Source organism: Stenella coeruleoalba, assembly GCF_951394435.1.
Source record: "Stenella coeruleoalba genome assembly, chromosome: 5".
NCBI lineage: Eukaryota > Metazoa > Chordata > Mammalia > Artiodactyla > Delphinidae > Stenella > Stenella coeruleoalba.
The window spans coordinates 117,266,063-117,284,503 of NC_137150.1; the positions used below are offsets into that span (position 1 = coordinate 117,266,063).

At 35.5% G+C, this 18,441-nt stretch overlaps 1 long non-coding RNA gene across 6 annotated transcripts in view; it reads left to right on the plus strand.

Annotated features, from left to right (window-relative positions):
- Positions 1 to 18,441, plus strand: part of LOC307186261 — a 572,345-nt gene that overhangs the window by 178,420 nt on the left and 375,484 nt on the right. Inside the window, exon 1 of one of the 6 annotated variants that reach the window (XR_013828296.1) lies at positions 11,330 to 11,601. The exons of the other annotated variants lie outside the window; for them this stretch is intronic. This is a non-coding gene — a long non-coding RNA (uncharacterized lncRNA). Of the gene's footprint in view, positions 1 to 11,329; positions 11,602 to 18,441 lie in introns of those variants that run through there. 6 annotated transcript variants of the gene reach the window in all.

Sequence of the window (18,441 nt, forward strand, 5' to 3'; positions counted from 1 at the left end):
AAAATTTTTTTCTCTATTCTTCCATTATAGCTACATCATCATTTTAGTTTATTTCTGTCTTTTTAAATATGAAGACTGTACAAATAGAGTTTACTTCTGAGACTGGTGATAGGATATAATGATATTCCCCTCATTGTAGAATTTTTGTCTTCCCTTAGATAAGTACTTCATTTATTTTTCTTTTTTGCCCAGTTCCTCCTCCTCCTCTCTGTCTCCCTTCCTCATTCCTGCCCTCCCTCCCTTCCTACCTTCCTTCCTTTCTTCCTTTCTTTTTTTGCTGTCTTTCCCAAAGCTTCAAAATCTTTATAAAATGCTTCTCTATTCAATTTTCTATGTAGGCAAGTTGGTTAGATCATCTATAGCATTCAACAAGAATTTTTTCTTATTTTTTCCCTTGAAGTAATCCGTCCTGGGCCCTCTCCTTCCTCTTTTATCTTGTCTAGTTGCTCTCTAAAGTATCCTGCAAAAAGACGTCATTCAGGGTTTTTTTGGCTGTCATTCTGAAATTTACTTTTTTCGCTTTACGATGTTGTAGCCTCTTCTTTCTACAAATTATGTTCTCCTTTTACTATTTTTTTGTCTTTTTTTGCTGGAGCTTATGTTCTGGTAATCTTTTTTTACATATTTATTGGAGTATAATTGCTTTACAATGGTGTGTTAGTTTCTGCTTTATAACAAAATGTATCAGCTGTACATATACATATATCCCCAAATCCCCTCCCTCTTGCGTCTCCCTCCCACGCTCCCTATCCCACCCCTGTAGGTGGTCACAAAGCACCGAGCTGATCTCCCTGTGCTATGCGGCTGCTTCCCACCAGCTATCTATTTTCTGGTAATGTTTTGAAAGAGGTTCTACAGGTGATAAATGTTTTACAAGCTTGTACATTGAGAAATGTCTTTATTCTACCTGATACTTCATTGAATCTTTGGGAATAGAATTATAGATCTAAAATAATTTTCACTCAGAAGTTTAAAAACATTTCTTATTACCTTCAAGCTTTTTATGCTATTGAGAAGACCAGTGTCATTTTGATCCTGATATTTTATATATCACCTACTTTTCTCACTAATAAAATTTTGAGATCTTTATTTCTGGTGTTATAGATTTTATCAGAATATGTTTTAGTGTGGGTTTTTCTTCATCCCTGGTCTTGGGACACTTGATAGATCCTTTCAATTGGGAGGCTCATGCTGCCAATTATGAGAAATTTCCTGGTATTATGTCCCTAATAATTTCTTCACTAACATTTTCTCTAATCTCCATATCTTGTATTAACATTTGTGAGTGCTGGATTATCTCCATTGACTATCTACTTTTAAAAGTCTTTTCTCCCCTCTATTTATTAATTTTTCTTTTTCAGTTTACTGTTCATTATCTTTTAACACTTTTACTAAATTTTACTTGTGATGCTCCTAGGTTAAATTAGTAATCATACTTCTTATTCTTTGCTTGTTTCTTTTATTTTTTTTCTAATTGCATCCTGTCTTGTTTCACCAAGGCAATATCTTTTCTCATATTTGGGGACATTGTTTATTATTTCTTTGAAATTTTAGTCTTCTCACTGCACATTCACTATTTCTCTGAGTTCCTTCATTCCTTTCACTTATTTTGTTTCCTGTTTTTTCCTTGATGGATTCCCAGCGATGATTCTTGACTTTCTAATCATATTTTTGAAGGTGGCACTGAAAACCTAATTAGAATTTTGTGCACAGGAGGGATGCTCGTCAGCAGGAAGGCTTCACTTTTGATCCATCAGGTTGGCAGTTAGCTTTTTTGGTGGGCAAGACACATTAACACCTGTATCTGATGTTATTTTTCTTTTGGCAGTTATTTACTCAAGAGAAGAATTCTTACTCTTTTGTTTGAGTATATAAACACCTTGGGACTTAGCTAGGGAAGGTTGGGGTTCAGAGTTCTCTGTGTACTTAGACTTTCAAGTAACCTTTCAATTTTTGGTACCATGTCTCTTTGCTGCCTTTTGTGTTATAGATTAGGACCGTTCCAGTTCAATTTCTCCAGATACCATTTCTTTCCTTTAGAAGGGAGAAGTTAGTCCTCTGATTCCTTTATAGTGGATGTGTGACTATAGATAAGTGTCTAACTGCTCCTCTTACCGTTTTTCAAATAGTCTGTCTCTTTTCAAATCCTAGCCTCAACTCCACCTTTGACAATACCTGGATGTTTCAGTGTCTGAGCTTTTCTTGAACATTATTGTGTGGGTATGTTTGTTATTTGTAATTAGGATCTGCTATTTACCTTTGGTTTGTCTTTATTCCACTCTGTTAAATAAAATGCCACTGTTCCACCCACTTTCTGCCTTTATAGATTGTGGTTTAGAGTTATAAAAGTCCCTAGTCTTAGAAAGTATTTGGGTTTGTTTGGTAGACTGATAATGGCTTCCAAAAATATGTCCGTGTCCTTATTCCCAGAATCTGTGAATGTTACCTTATTGAAGAAAGAGTCTTTGCAGACATAATTAAGTTAAGGACTTGGAGATGTGGAGACTATCTCGGATTATCCAGGTAGGCCATAAGTGCCATCACAAGTGTTCTTATAAGAGAGAGGCAAAGGGAGATTTGACACACATAGCAGAGAATGTGATATGAAGATAGAGGTAGAGACTGAAGTGATGTGGCTACAAACCAGGGAATGCCAAGAAATATAGAAGCCACCAGAAGCTAGAAGAAGCAAGGAAAGGATTCTTCTGCAGAACATACAGAGAGAGCATGGCCCTACCAAAAATCTTGATTTTAGCCCAGTGAAATTGATGTTGAACTTCTGGTTCAACATCATTAATGTAAGAACATTAATTTCTGTTGTTTTCTGGCACCAAGTTTGTAGGAATTTGTTACCGCAGTCACAGGAAACAAACACCGTTTGTATTAGAGTTTCTTTTTCTCCTTCATGCTTTGTGATGATTATTGAAAGAAGAAAGATGTAGGAAGATATTTATTTCACCTTCTTGAAACTGGAATCCTTTAATTCTTTAAGATAGTTTTATTTCTCATAATTCTATTCCTGCCATAAGGAGTATGCTCACTTTCAGAAGCATTGGAGCTTTCCCAGTTATGGAACTTTTAGCAGTGTCTTCATTTATTCCTCTCCTCTTATTACATAGTATCTCCTGTCAAATGGATATTACTCCTTTCCTTCTCTTTTCTTCCCTTCCCTTCCCTTCCCTTCATTGATTGTTTACTTGGTCTTGGGCATTGTGGTAAGCAATTAAATAGCAGTTAGGATCTGAAAAACAGCTCTTTATTGAAAGTTTTAGAACTGGAATCACAGAACTTTATCTCCCTTTGTGTTCAGTAGCCCATTGTATCCTCTTCTAATTGGAAGTTTAGGTTTGGTCACTGGGATTTAGGCTCAAAAACCTCAGGACAGTAGTATGTTGCCAAAGGTTAACTCTTTAGGATTATCTAAATCAATAGTCTAAATGTTAATAACAACAATCAGAGCTTTGGGTACAATATAACAAGGGTTTTAGAAGTTTCGTGGAAGACAATTTTTCCATGGACTGGGGATCAGGCAGTGGTTCAGGTGGTAATGTGAGCAATGGGGCTATGGGGAGCAGCAGGTGAAGCTTCGCTAGCTTGCCCGCCACTCACCTCCTGCTGTGCGGCCCTCCAGGGTACCCCTGGTGTATAGTAATAACTTGAATTTAGCACCACTAATCCTGGCAGGCTTGCCATTCTTGGCAATATCTCCTAACCCAGAATTTCCCCTGGGTAGTCCCAAATATCCTAGTCTAAAGCCTGAGAATAGTTGTAAAGAGGTGAAAGTAATCTTCATGTGTTCTGTATTTTTTTTTTTGGTAAGAGTTTCCACATATAGTCTTTCACCCATATTCGAATTAATGTCTTGGTACTATTGGAATTTTTGACATCAAAATCTCCAAGGAAGAGAAGGACGAACCAAGAAGAGCTACAGGAAAAGATAAGTTCGGGTAGGCTGGCCTTTTCACACCCCTCAAGCTGAAGCATGTTCTTCACGACCTGCTCATGAAAGTCCTGCTCTATCTCAAAGACATTCCTCTGTAAGTGCCCAATAGAGTCTCGACTCTAGCTCTTGCCTGAACTCTGCTACCCTGCGTGAGCCCTAATATGCTAGAGCACATCTGCCTAATGCTTCTAATTTCTTTTGCCTGAACTTGCTACTGCTCTAACTTCCTAGGTCTGTTTCTGGGGCCCAGGCAGATTTAGCTGCCAAGAGCTAGAGCAGTGATTTGACTGGATGGATTCTACTGACATAAAGGTGCATTGGGACTTCTCAGTATCCCATGTGTGATCCAAGACAATCTGAATAGAAGGACTGCAGTTCAGCCCTGGCCTCACAGAAGATCCGCCCCTGAGGAGCTCAGCACTTGCCTCCTATATATTTTCCCACAGAATCAGACTTCAGCTTTTACCTGTCACTAAGCAAGGCACATGACCCATCCCAATTTGTCCCAATCTGTGACTTTTCTCCATTTCCCTGTAGTTTTTAAATCTGTTTATTTTCTTTGATCTGAATCATACTCATACTTTCCAGCCACTTAGCTTTCTCAACCCCACCTGCCACTATCTCCAGTCCAATTAGACTATTTTCCACATTCTTTTCTAAAGCCTCTGCATATACTGATACAGCAACACATGTCAGAGCCACTTACACATGCATTTCATATCACCTCTTCAGGAGCCATGTTTTCTCTTCCTTCCTAGCTCCTATTCTAGTCATTTATTTTTTTCACATTATACCAGTTCATCTCTTTCTCTGTCTCTCTCTCTTTCTCTCTCTGCTCTTTCTCTGTTTCTCTCTCCCTTTTTTCCTATTTCTAACCTCCACATTTTATTTCCTTTACTTGTTTTACTGTTTGTTTTTTTGTTTGTTTGTTTGTCTGTTTTAACAAGATCTTTAAACGATAGGGCCTCGACTTATTTTTTATATATTTATTGAAGCAACAAAAGTTGTTGAACTGGGTACTTTGGGCCAACCTGGACTCTTTTTCTTCAGCATGAGATTTTGCTTTTATGTTCCAATACCTCACTCAGCTTTCACTCTACATTAATGACCCATTTTTGTAGTGTTCTCTGTTCTCTTTGTTTCTTCCTTCCTTCCTTCCTCTCTCTCTTTCTTTCTTCTTTTACTTTTTCTTATTAAACAACCTCACTCAGCTCCCTGCTTGCTCACCCATTTTGCTACCCACATCCTAAATTATAGTAAGATTTCTTCTTGCTTTCCTGCTGCTGCCCCAATCCTTTGGGACCCATATAGATAGGGAGGGTCTCAGACACGAGTTATTTTAGATTGTCTGGGAAGATCTAATTAAGGGGCAAAGTAGTAGATACTGTGAGAGGGCATTTGTCACTGAGTGAAGGAGATGACACTTGCCATATGCTCTCAAAGGAGAAAACAAAGGGTGTATACATACATGAATGTGATTTTACATATACTTTAAATTTTTTCCTATAGATTTAAGTAACAAGGTAGAAGCAGTGAGATGGAAGGGAAGGGGTAACTCTTCAATTTATTATCAAAAAGACTCCTTTCGAGTACTAACTGACTATATTTGAGAGAATAAATAATCCAAAATAAGTTGAAAGCTTCAAGGTTTGTGATAAAGGGAATGCTGGAGTATACCTAAGTTAGTAATGCCTGCCTCTCCTTTTGTTTAATTAATATTTTTCTTTAATAAAAGAAATACAGTTAAATTAAAATAATTTAGAAAAAAAGCAAAAAGTAAAACAATCCATGATTCTGCTATATAGAAATGACAGTTGTTATCAACATTTCAATACCTGATCCTTTTACTGTATTCAAAAACATTCACCTTACAAAATTGGAATCATATATTATCTGGAGTTTGTTTTATTCCTGCTTTTGTTTACTTAAGGTTCACAACTAAATAATAATAATATGAATAACAACTCCTAAAATAATGATTTTAAATGGCTGTATAAAACAAATTGATCTACTCTTATTTTCAGTTTTGCAGACAGTATAAACAACTTTATACAAAAATGTTGGTCTGTCTCACTTATGACTTTCTTACAAAAGAATCACTGTTATAGTACATCTTTAATACAATGTTACTGAGAATCATGTCTCAGCTCAGAGCCTTTTCACTGGCAGGTGCCTCTCTGGCAATGTTTTCTCCCATATATTATCATGATAGACCCCTACATTGTGTTCAGGTTACTGCTCTAACATTATCATATCAGAGAGACATTTCCCTGAGCATCTATGTAAAATGTCATGCCAACCATCTCCAAAATCATTCATTATCCCTTTAGCCTGCATTATTTTTCATGTTAGTATTCAACAGTATCTAACATGTTATGTTTACTTGTTTCTTGTCTCTCTTTACCTCTTAGAATCTAAGCTAAATGAGAGCAGAAATTCTGTCTATTTCGTTAAACACGTTCTCCCTAGTGCCTCAGACAATGCCTGGCACATAGTAAGTGATCAATAAATATTTGTTCAATAAATAGATAAATAAAAAGAAAAAATGCAAGAATTTTGATGCATATAAACTAGTTGCTTTCCAGGAAGCTTGTTCCAGTTTATACATTCATAAGCATAGAATAACCCAGAATATTAATTTTAAAATTGTCAAATAATAGGAAAACTTTATACTATATCTCACTGTTGCTTTAGTTTTTTTTTTTTTTTTTTTGCGGTACGTGGGCCTCTGACTGTTGTTGCGGAGCACAGGCTCCGGACGCTCAGGCTCAGCGGCCATGGCTCACGGGCCCAGCCGCTCCACGGCATGTGGGATCTTCCTGGACCGGGGCACGAACCCGTGTCCCCTGCATCGGCAGGTGGACTCTCAACCACTGCGCCACCAGGGAAGCCCTGCTTTAGTTTTTATTTCTTTTATTTCTTCTTTGAATTATCTGTTGCTCTTCTTTATATTTTTCATTAAGGTTTTGGTTCCTTTAAAATAATGTGTAAGAGCCTACATGCATTGTGTTGTAATTTTTCATATTTTTATAGACATTTTCTCTCTTCCATAGCATGCTTTCAATTTTTCCTTATGTTTTATGACATCTTAGATAAAATGTGTGGAGTCAAATATTTCAGGATTTCTTCCAGAGAGCTCACCTACACTGTTGCTATAGACTTCAAACTTGTCTCCCTACCTTTTAAAGTTTGTCATCCTTATCACTCTTATGATTTTTTGGAGCATCATTTCTTATTTTCACTTCATTTTTTTCTTTATCCATTATACCCTCCTTTCTTTTTAAGAATGTATATTTCCATTGTATTTTCTTTGTCTTTATTTTAGGCCATTTCTTCCTTATAGGGGTCATGTCTTCAATAATTTTATTTAAAATGTCTGTTTTAATAAATGATGTATTCAGTCATTGCTCTCCTTTTGATAATGTTTTTTTCCCATTTTCTCTATCATATTTTTATATAGGCCTCCACTTTATGTTTGTTTTCTATTTGCTCAACACTAAATTAGCCTAGATCTATCCAATGTCATGTTTACAACCAGATGACACCTGTTGTTTTCTTACCATCCACTTCTTGCTTGTTCAATCCCCTTCTTGTCACCCCAGCTTGGTGACAGGTTGCTGTGCAGATCTCCCAGCTAGTGACCAAGAAGCATACATGAAGTCTAACATTGCTCTCTTAAAAGTAAAGGTGTTCTCCTATGTCTCAAACCTTGTTGTTTCACAAGCAGGAAAAGCCACAGTTCTTAACATGGGCCTTTCTCCACTATCCTCCTACCTCTGCTACCATCTACATTGCTTTAATCAAATTTTGGAAAGAGTAAGGCATCAAATACCAGTCTTCTCTCTCCCTTCCAGTTTTCAAATACTAATGCCAAAATAGGAAAAGATGGTGCTGTGAGGATGCTACTCTATTTGTCCCAAGAAGTAGCACTCTCTTTTGATACCCAGTAAAATCACGGTAATCCAGGATTTTGTTAGAAAGAGCCCATGAATCTGAATACAGTTAATTAGGAAATGTTGAAATACTTTCTTGACTTTCCAATGAATAGGACTAGTCTGTCTAGTCCTGACACCTGTTGTTTTTTTCTTAGTCCAATATCATTAGCTTTAGAAGAATGGTAAAGAAATTCCCTCTATTAATCTTAGTTTTTAGGACTGTTGTAAGAGGTGTTTTTCTGTGTAGGTGTTTTAATAGAAAATTGGCTAAAACCACCTTATGATGGCAGACTGCTAATCAGGTATCTTGGAAAACTGGTAGTTTGATAGTTTTTCAAGCCTTTTATTTTAGTTCATCTCTTCCTCTCTCCAAAAGTGACTACCTTCCAAAGCATTGCAGGGAAAAATGCATAGATATAGAATAGAATTACTGTGGGAAATTTCAACACCACATAATTAGCGACTAATATTTTGTTCTTGTTATATAATGCTTAGAAATTGTCCTTATAACTTTATATAGAAATATTATATCCTATCATTTTTGAATGTTTTTTTAATTAATTGAAAGATAATTTAAAATTATTTTCATTTTTATTATGTATTCTAACTTAGTATCTCTAAATACAAATGATAAAGTTTTCGTGTTAAAGTTATCTAAGCTATTAAAATCCTTTACAAATTAGTTGAATTTGGCAAAAATTATCTGTAGTGTTTGATTAAATTGCCATTGCATACAGAGTAGTAGACTTTTTCTCCATAAAATGAAGATGCAACTGATTAGGGTCAAGTTGACAAACTATTTTCAATAGTATCCTGGTAGTAACCTTTTTAATGTAAGAGACCACACTTTCACAAAGGGGATTCTTTTCCTAACCTGTGTGTAATTCAGAAATGTCTGTGGTTGTCTTAGTCAACTGGCCATAAAAGAAGACATTCTAGACTATGAAATCACCAAAGCTTTCAAATGCTGGTGTATGTTTTATGTTTTATATAGGTTACTAGTGACCCTTCTGCACTTATTAGAAACTCTTTTGTTTTGTGCCTGCAGAAACTCTGTTGCAAACGACACCAGGTCCTTGAGGTGATGACTGCAGACTTCTGCTGTTTAAGGCTGTTGACCTCGTTGACTGTTAGGAGCTAGTGGTTAGGTTTTTAATAAGGGAAAAAGAAAGTAAAACTTGTTCTTCATAACATATGAAAATAGAATATAGAATTACAGGGTGGCATTGAATCATAGAAGTTTTGAAGACTAGGTATCTTTCAAACAGTAATTATAATTCTTTTTTTTTTGCCTTTAGAAATTAGAATTCTTGATTTTCTGCATCTCTATTGCCCACATAGCCCAAAATGCTCTAGAATAATGCTTGTTTTCAGTATATAAAAAAGCCGCAACTGAATCACTAAAAGGTGCCAAGACATTATTATCATTGTTGTTATTACTATTATTACCATCTAACTTTTTGTTTGTTTGTTTTTGTTTTTGCGGTACGCGGGACTCTCACTGTTGTGGCCTCTCCCGTTGCGGAGCACAGGCTCCGGATGTGCAGGCCCAGCGGCCGTGGCTCACGGGCCCAGCCGCTCCGCGGCACGTGGGATCTTCCCGGACCGGGTCACGAACCCGCGTCCCCTGCATCGGCAGGCGGACTCCCAACCACTGCGCCACCAGGGAAGCCCACCATCTAACTTTTTATTTAATTTTATTTTTATTACTACATGGGAGAAGAGTTTTGTGCAAGGTTTGATTTTTTTTTGAGATATAGTTGACATATAACATTATATTAGTTTTAGGTATACAACATATAATGATTTGATATTTGTATTAACTTATTTTACTTTTTCAACTTAATTAGAGGCAATGTCAACCCCAACCTATCAATGACTCTTATTGTGTATTGGAAAAAGTGGAAACCTGTTTCTGCCTTAATCCCCACCCAGAACTGATTTTAACATTCTAATTACTACGTTCTTTATTACTACAGTTTTCAAAACTGATCCTGCCCACTAGATACTATTATCTGATCCTGTTTCTCTCACCTGCTTTATTCATTCTTGCATCTTTGGTTTGTTTGTCTTATTTAAGTCAGACAATGTCCAATTTGAAGATAATTCCATTGGTCAGCTAAAGGTTAATGGGATGGAAATGCTAAGTTTAGCATCTATATGCAGTATTGCCATTCCTATATAGGGCTGCACCAGATGATGCTTTGTGGCATCACCAAGTAAATAGGGTGAGAAAATGTGGTGTGGCGAATCCATCTTTGAATCATGGCTATTGGAGGGGGGCTGACTGTCTATAATTACTATAAAATATATGCTCTTTAATTGGATTGTACTATTCAAAAGGATGAATTTGATTTGAGATAAAATTCCCTGATATTTTTGTGTCACTAACTTACTGATAATGATGGTGGCTATTATTTTTAAAGTGTTTTCTTTGAGGAATATGCAAACAGTGTATGAAGTTTAAACAAACCTGTAGTTTTAAAAGATTGCTTTTCTCTTTAGTGTCTCACTTATTTTCTGTTATTTTGACTCTCATTCTATATATATTTTAAAGACAGGAAGCATTTTGTCTTAACTAGAGAACAAAACAAAATTCTAGTGAAAGTAGTTATGAGAATAAGAGAAATCATGACATTAAGATAATATGTAATCTTGAAAGAGTTTTAAATAACTATTCCTATCTCCCAAAGTGGTAAGATTTCAATTTCCCTAAGCTTAGAGAACTTTGTTTATAGTAGTATAACTTTGCAGTTAGATATAATGTCAGTATCTTTAAAAAAAAGAAACTAAAATAAAACCTAGGAACCAAAGTGATTAAGTGATATCTGTGACTATGTGATGCCTTATTTTGTCATTTCTATATTCCCAGCTTGAAATTTAATATAAAAGAAATGCTTTGCTGCTTTGTTCTAAGTCCTGTTTGATCCAACATGGAAAAAATATATTGTTTTGAATTTCTTAATAGAAAAAAAAAAAAAGATCTTTGACTGAATTACTAGTTGCTCCTGCAAAAAGAAATTTGGAATTTACCTTTGGTCTATTTCACATCTTTAGCATGTTTTCTTTTAAAAATATTTCTAGGTACTAGTGTCTGCTTGATTTTGGTTATCTTAGCTGTAATAAGTAGCCTTGGGACCCCTGAAGGCACACCCCACACACTTATGCTGTGTGACCTAAGGTCACAAGTAATGGCTGCAAGCTAATTGATTGAGAAAGGCTTGTCTGGAGGGGCCTCTTTGCGTCCTCCCTTTACATTCCTAAGTTCTGTGAAAGAGTCACTAGCAGCTCAGCCTAGCAAGGAAGGAAAAAAGAGAGGAAGTTTCTCTGCGTTCTGATTACACTCTGAGTTCCCCTGTAGTGAGCTTACTTCTCTCCACCCACTTCTTACCAAGAACTCTTTCACTTGAAGGTGAACAACTTAAAGCCTGATCTCAGAGTTACCCAAAAAGTGATTTGCGTATTTATTGAACTGAAAGAACAAATTACCTACTTCAGGCTGTGCGAAGCGTATGGAAATTATATTAGAACTTCAGCAAAGTGCACAGCCGCATAAAACAGAAGCCGGGACTCAGACTGACAGGCAAATAAGCCAGCTCGTGGAAGGGGCCTCTGGGTGGCAGCTCTGGGCTATTGGGTGTTGGACAACTATAGGCAAAACTGAAATGGAACAGGGGCAGAAAATAGCACACTGTTACGCTACGCAACCGTTGCTTTCTCATGGTGAGTGCAGATTTAAGATATTATTTAAAGTATACTTTCTATGTTGTAAAACAAGTAAAGAAATCTTTTGTGCTTTGAGGGGAGTTATAGTAAGAGCATTTCTTAAAAGTTCTTAGGCGATTTGGTTTTGTTTCTGCTTGATCTCACATTAAACTTGGCAATGCTAACAGAAATACAATATTTGTATTGTCTTGCGTGTCCTTTTTCTTAAAGTTGTCCTTTTGTTTAAATCATGCTTCTCTTCAACCTGAATAAACATTGTTTTAGGCAAATCATGTGTGGAATAGATAATAAAGGAACAACAGTGTGACAGAATATATGTAAACATTTCATTTAGTCCAACTTTGTGTCACTTCTCCACGACTTCATGTTTTGCCGCCTTATCTCGGGAATATATAGCACAGTCTCTATGAAAAGAGCTTTGTGTGAGAATTCCAGCGAGTTAAAGGGTCAGGGCCTGTGTGTTATCTGACTGCCACCAAGACTCACTGGGGTGTCCTCTATTTTTAATCTAAAATAGGGGAAAAAGTGCATCTTTACATATTAAAAAGTAAGTGTGTTTTGATTCCAGCAGTTGCCTTCTTATAGTTTATGTGTGTTATTCCTGGCAAAGGATTGTTTAAGCTTCTTTTGAGAAGCAGCATGCAAACTTCTTTTGTTTCTTTTTGGCTTGTTTGCTCACATTTCACTGCAGAAACTTTGCACACAGTTTTTTGTTTTATGTTTTTTAATTTTAAATATCTTGAAACAATACTGAGTAGTTTTTATTTCAGTGCAAATATCTTGGAAGTTAGTAAGCTTGCTTTTTCTGGGAAAAAAAATACCTCAGAGAATAAATTGTGCTTAATTCCTAGTTTAGCCATACTTAAAATCCTGTTTTAAATGTGCTGCTTCTTAAAAAAAAATCAGAGTCTACAAGGAGTATTCCTAGAATGTTATAGACGAGATTCTTCTGCAAAAACTGCAAATTCAGTATTGTGAATTTAATAAGTGCCAAAATATTATTGCTATTGTTGACTTTGTTTAGAAAGCAGCTTTATTAACAAGGTGACTGCATTAGATGTTACCAAATGAAAGGTGAAAAATATGTCTTCCATACTGCTGATTTGCTAGAATACAGAGGTCTGCATTGTTACTGTGTTTCATGCTCACTTAAACTTTTTAAAGAGCACCTCTGTAATACAAATTTTGAATAATAATTTTAAAAATGAAATTTACTAAAGTAAGCTCCTTATATTTTGAGACCTATAGCTTCTGTTTGATAAAGTAAATTAATAAATGGAAAAAATATATTGGAGTAATTGTGAAGCTGTAAAACTTTACAATAAAAGGAGGAAAGCTTTTAAGAAAAAAAGAATATGTTTTCACTTATGGGACAGTTTTGAAGTACTACTTAGCTCTTCTTTTCTAAAGACTTACGGAAAACTTAACTGTTGCAGAACTAAGTAATAGTCTTGACTTTTATGCTGTATATAAGAAGGATAATTATTTTTGATCTCTTCTTATGATTTGATACAAGCTTCTTTCAACAATTACAAAATGTGACTGACAAATCCCTTTCTAAGAGAACAAGTTCATTATGTTTGTCACCTGTTACATTCATTCTTTCTTTTGCCTACATACACAGCTCCTAGCTGTTTATTAGTGCTGCAGGAAGGTGAAAACCTTTTTTTAAGAGAAAAGGTTTAAAGGTTTATTTGCATGAACATTTTGAGGTTTCTAAAATTATATTCTCATCAGAATCACCCAGTGTTTTTAATAAGGTCTTTTGTTATGATCTCGATATGAATGGTCAGAACAGGAGATGTAAATTGTTTGAGTTTTTCTTTTAATACGTAAGTAAAGTTAAGGTGTGACTGAGGATTTTTGAAAGGCTTTGCCAAGACATAAGCCTTTTGAAAATTTCTCCCTTTGCTATAAAGACTGTAAAAATATGTTTACGCCTTACTTATTTCCTTCAAACCAATCCAGAGACCAAAAATTAAAGAGAACTTCATTATTCTCCTCAGTTATAAACTCTAACAACAACTCAGGAAGTTACCCTGCTTTGGGGAGGGGCTACAAAAGAATGGGGTTCCCTCTAATGGAAGTACCTAAATTGTGATAAACAAAAGATAGAAAGGTCTGCTGCTAAGTTTTACTCACACTTAATCTTAAACTACTATCTTCAGTCTTTTCCATTCATATTTACTTATTGATTGGTTGCTGAGGTGAAGACATCTTTTAAAAACTACTAGACCTAGAGTCTGTCATACAGAGTAAAGTAAGTCAGAAAGAGAAAAACAAATACCGTATGCTAACACATATATATGGAATCAAAAAAAAAAAATGGTTCTGAAGAACATCGGGGAAGGACAGGAATAAAGATGCAGATGTAGAGAATGGACTTGAGGACACAGGGAGGGAAAAGGGTAAGCTGGGATGAAGTGAGAGAGTGGCATGGACATATATACACTACCAAATGAAAATAGAGAGCTAGTGGGAAGCAGCCGCATAGCACAAGGAGATCAGCTCAGTGCTTTGTGACCACCTAGAGGGGTAGGATAGGGAGGGTGGGAGGGAAACGCAAGAGGGAGGAGGTGTGGGGATATATGTATATGTATAGCTGATTCACTTCATTATAAAGCAGAAACTAACACACCATTGTAAAGCAATTATATTCCAATAAAGATGTTAAAAAAAAACTACAATTAACCATAGCATTATTTTAAAAAACATGATTTTAAGAAGGTATATATTTTCTTATATAAGGCTTAATTTTCCACAGATGTTTAAATTTTTTATTAGGTTAATAGGAAACAACGGAACTATGTTCACAAATTAATATACTGTTATGTCTCTTATTTCTATGTAAAACATATTGGTGATTCATTGTCCTTCCCTTACATTACTATATTACACCAGATTGCAGTGTGTGTGTGTGTGTGTGTGTGTGTTTTCACGTTTGCACTTATGAGGTCACAGACAGAGTGACAGAGTAGCCTGGACATATGCTAGGGTTATGACACTCTTTGACTTACTTCCTTAAATCTCATGGTCACTAAATATCAGGGTTTTTGCTGTACCCTGGTAGCAGTAGACATCTGTTGCAGTGAATTTATGCCTTCTCTATTGAGGATGAATATCATATTGGCTGTATTATTGTTTCAATGACATTCATCAATTTGCTTTTAAAGATGAATTATTCTATCAAAATATAGGGCAGAATTTATAGGATTAGATTCTGTCATCTCTGACAAATTATTTGTCCTCAAAGGCTTTCCTAGAGAGTGGCCGTATGGTTTTTGTTATTCTCCTTACAGGGAAGAGAGCATAGTGGTTGTTCATTTTTCTAGACACTTTGATCTTAGGACTCACATCTTTCTTAAATTATGGAAATTTTCAAAATTTTCTTTTCAAATATGGCTTCTTTTACCATTAGCTCTAATCTCTTTTTCTGGTACATCCTAGTATATATATGTTGAAGCTTCACAATATATCATACATATTTCTTAAATTCTCATTCATAATATATTATAACCTTTCTGTGCTACATTTTTTTTGAATTGCTCAAGAGATATCTTCCAATTTACTAATTCTTGTTTTGACTATATCCATTCCAGAATTTTTTTCAGCTGTATTTTTTTTTTCCTGGTTATTCTAATTGATTCTTATACCACTTTTATTATTTCATCTCTACTTACTTTTTTGTACATTGTTTTGACATTCTTTCTTACTTTGTCTCTTCAAGGCTACTAACATGCTTATACTGAAATTCTGAAATTGACCTATTATTTTCATGTCATCTGGAATGACTTCATTGACTTTTAAAAAAAATTTTGCTGGAAATCTTTTTATATGATTTTACATGTCTTGGAATTTTGGTTTTCAAGCTTAACTTGAGTGAGAGAGATTTTAAAATGTTTTAAAAATTTCTCTCTCTCTTTCTTTGTTAGACCCACCCCACCCTTATTGTCATAGAGTAGGCCCTGCACACTCTCCATCCCCAGCTCAGAATCTCTGATAATGGGGATATCATGTATCTAGTCACCAAGTCAAATAGTAGTTTGTTCCAGTTGCTGACTGTCAGGTTATGGCTGCTGCCTTTGGCCTCCCTACTAAGCAGCTCTGTGTAAACCATGGGTCCAGGGAGGCAGTCAGTTATTCAGCTTCCTGTTATCTTGCACTCAGGTTTTAATCAGTAAACATGGCACTGATTTTCACTCCCTGTGGGGCAAGTGTGGCACTCTAGTTACCTTACAGATAGGGAAATGCTTGCCTCTTATTCCAACAACCAACTGGTGCATTGCAGCTCACCAGCTGGTGCGTTGCAGCTCACTTTCTATTTCTATTCTATCTCTAGTTCGCAGAAGGATTTGGCTTGGTTTTGATATCACTTTTATATGATCTCATTTATTACCGTTATATGTTGGAAGCGAAGGCAAGAGGTTCAAACCATATCTTGACAAGTTTCCCAACCCATGGGCTTTGGAATCAGAAAATGTGGGTTCAAATTCTGACTGATTTATTACCTTAGGAAAAGTCTTTAATTTCTTAAAAGTCTCCATTTCTTCCCATCAAAAATATTTATAGCAATGCTTGTCTCATAATGCCATTCTAAGCATTGAATGAGATAATGTATGGAAAGTAGTTAGCCCTGTGCTTAACTATATTAAATATGCAAATTCTAGGGAGTAAAAAAGCAACCAAAGCCAAAATAAAACCAGACTCTATAAATCATGAAGTGAATGAACGACAAAGGAAATGTAATTCTTGTTTTTTGTATTCTGAGTGAATGCAGCGTTATTATTTTTGATAGCTAAAGTTCTAAAGACGAATGCCAAGAGCGTGTCTAACAGATAGGTAAATATTCTGTTACAATATCTACATACTTTAGTAAGTGTAAGTGAATATATTTCATAGAATTTCAGTAAAGCATTTTGCAAAATGACCTTTTGGTATAGTTATTCTAAATCCAAAATAGAGTTATTCTTAAGGACAGTAGAAGAGTGTGAGGTATGTGGCATGGGAACATGTTTTTGGATTGTTCTTTTGACTTTATTAACAGTTATATATAATACATGTTATATATATATGTATACAGTATACAAATTATACATATTATGTATGTATATAACAGTTATATATATATTACAGTTTCACCCAAGGATGGGTTTCTGTAATAGTGAAAAAAAGAAGGAAAGGGGGTCTTTTGTAAGGGTTTCAAAGTCTTGTTTTGTAGCTTTGTAGCCAATTCGTAATATTAGTATCTTTTCAAAACATCTGTTTTGATGGATTAGGGTTCAAATTGACTATATTGTCAAAGGGTATGTTTAGCTGGGTGGGAAATGAGTTTCTGAAAATCAAAAGGTTTTAAAAGATGAAGAAAAATGAGAATAAAGACAAGTGAGCCGCTCTTGGAAGTAGTCTTAGATTTTGAAAACAAAGAAAATAAAGACATGTTTCTAAGAAGCTATTGCCAGTATGTCCTCAAGTAGAACATTTATGAAATAAGCATTTTATTTTCCTTTCTTACCACTGTTTTTTCTCTATCATGTTAGTTCTCTCTTTCATTTCCATTTGTAGGAACACCTTCTGCTCATTTCTTAAATATTCATGAGCTTCAGTGCTCCTTCCTGAGCTGGCTTTTCTTTTACTATCCTCTCTTCTTTGTTCTCATCCATCACCATGACTCAGATACCATTACTAGCCAATCTCTAGCCCATTTCTCTCTCCCAAACTGTAAATCAGTATATCCAATTAGCCACAGGCACTTCATATTCAAAACATGTACAAATCTGAATCATCATCTCCCTGCCAGAACCCTTTTTGATCTCAGTCTGTCATACACCTGGTTGCCCAAAACAGAATCAGGATGTGAAAACCTGCCTTCCTTATACTTCTCTCTCCCACACATTTAAGCTTTATAAAATATTGATTCTATTTCTAAGCATTTCTATTTCTGATCATTTCTCTGATAACATCAACACATTTCCTACCATCTGACTGAGATTGTGAGCCACTTCGGAGTTGTATAACTCAAGGACGAGGAAGCTTGGGTCTGTCTCCAAAATTCTCATCTGGCATTGGTTGAGGGTTACTCCTGAGACCATTAACTCTAGAATTCCAGCACACCTCCTAACAGTTCAAGTATGTTCTTGGCTAGAGAACACCCTCAGGCAGAGAGTTTCAGGTACTTGCAGTAAAATTCCTTCAATGTGTAAAGTCAACATGAATGCCAAAGATATATGAGTAGTACAGCAAGAGCTTCTGCACTGTACACTTAGAGGCAAATGTGTTGCAAATAGCAAATCCAAATGTTTGCTATTTCAAACAGCACTGCACATAACATCATTTGTATGTGTCCCCTTGTGAGCATGTGGATTTTTCTTAGGGTCTGTATCCAAAAGTGAAATTACTGGACTGTGAGAGATATGTGGTCTCAATTTTAGGACTCTGCAAATTACTCTCCTAAATAGTAAAATTACTCTCTGAAGTTGCTATACAAATTTCTGCTTCCTTCAGCAGTTATTAGAGTACCCTTTAACCACATTTTTTTCAACCTTTAATATTGCCCAGTGTTTTAATTTTGGATATCTGTTGAGTAAAATGGTATGTTAAACTTCTTCAGTTTGATTTATTTTTATTCCTAATGAACTCAGAAAGATTTCCAATGAATTTCTGAAAGTAGGTGAGCAATGGAGACCTTGGCTATAAAGAGACTACAATACGCTACTCATTTTTTAATGTGAATGCAACTTTATTTATTGACAATTCAAATGCCCTCTTCGGTTAATTGCTTGTTATACCTTTGCCAATTCTTTGTTAGGCTGTTTGTCTTTTTCTTGTAGACTTTCTGGC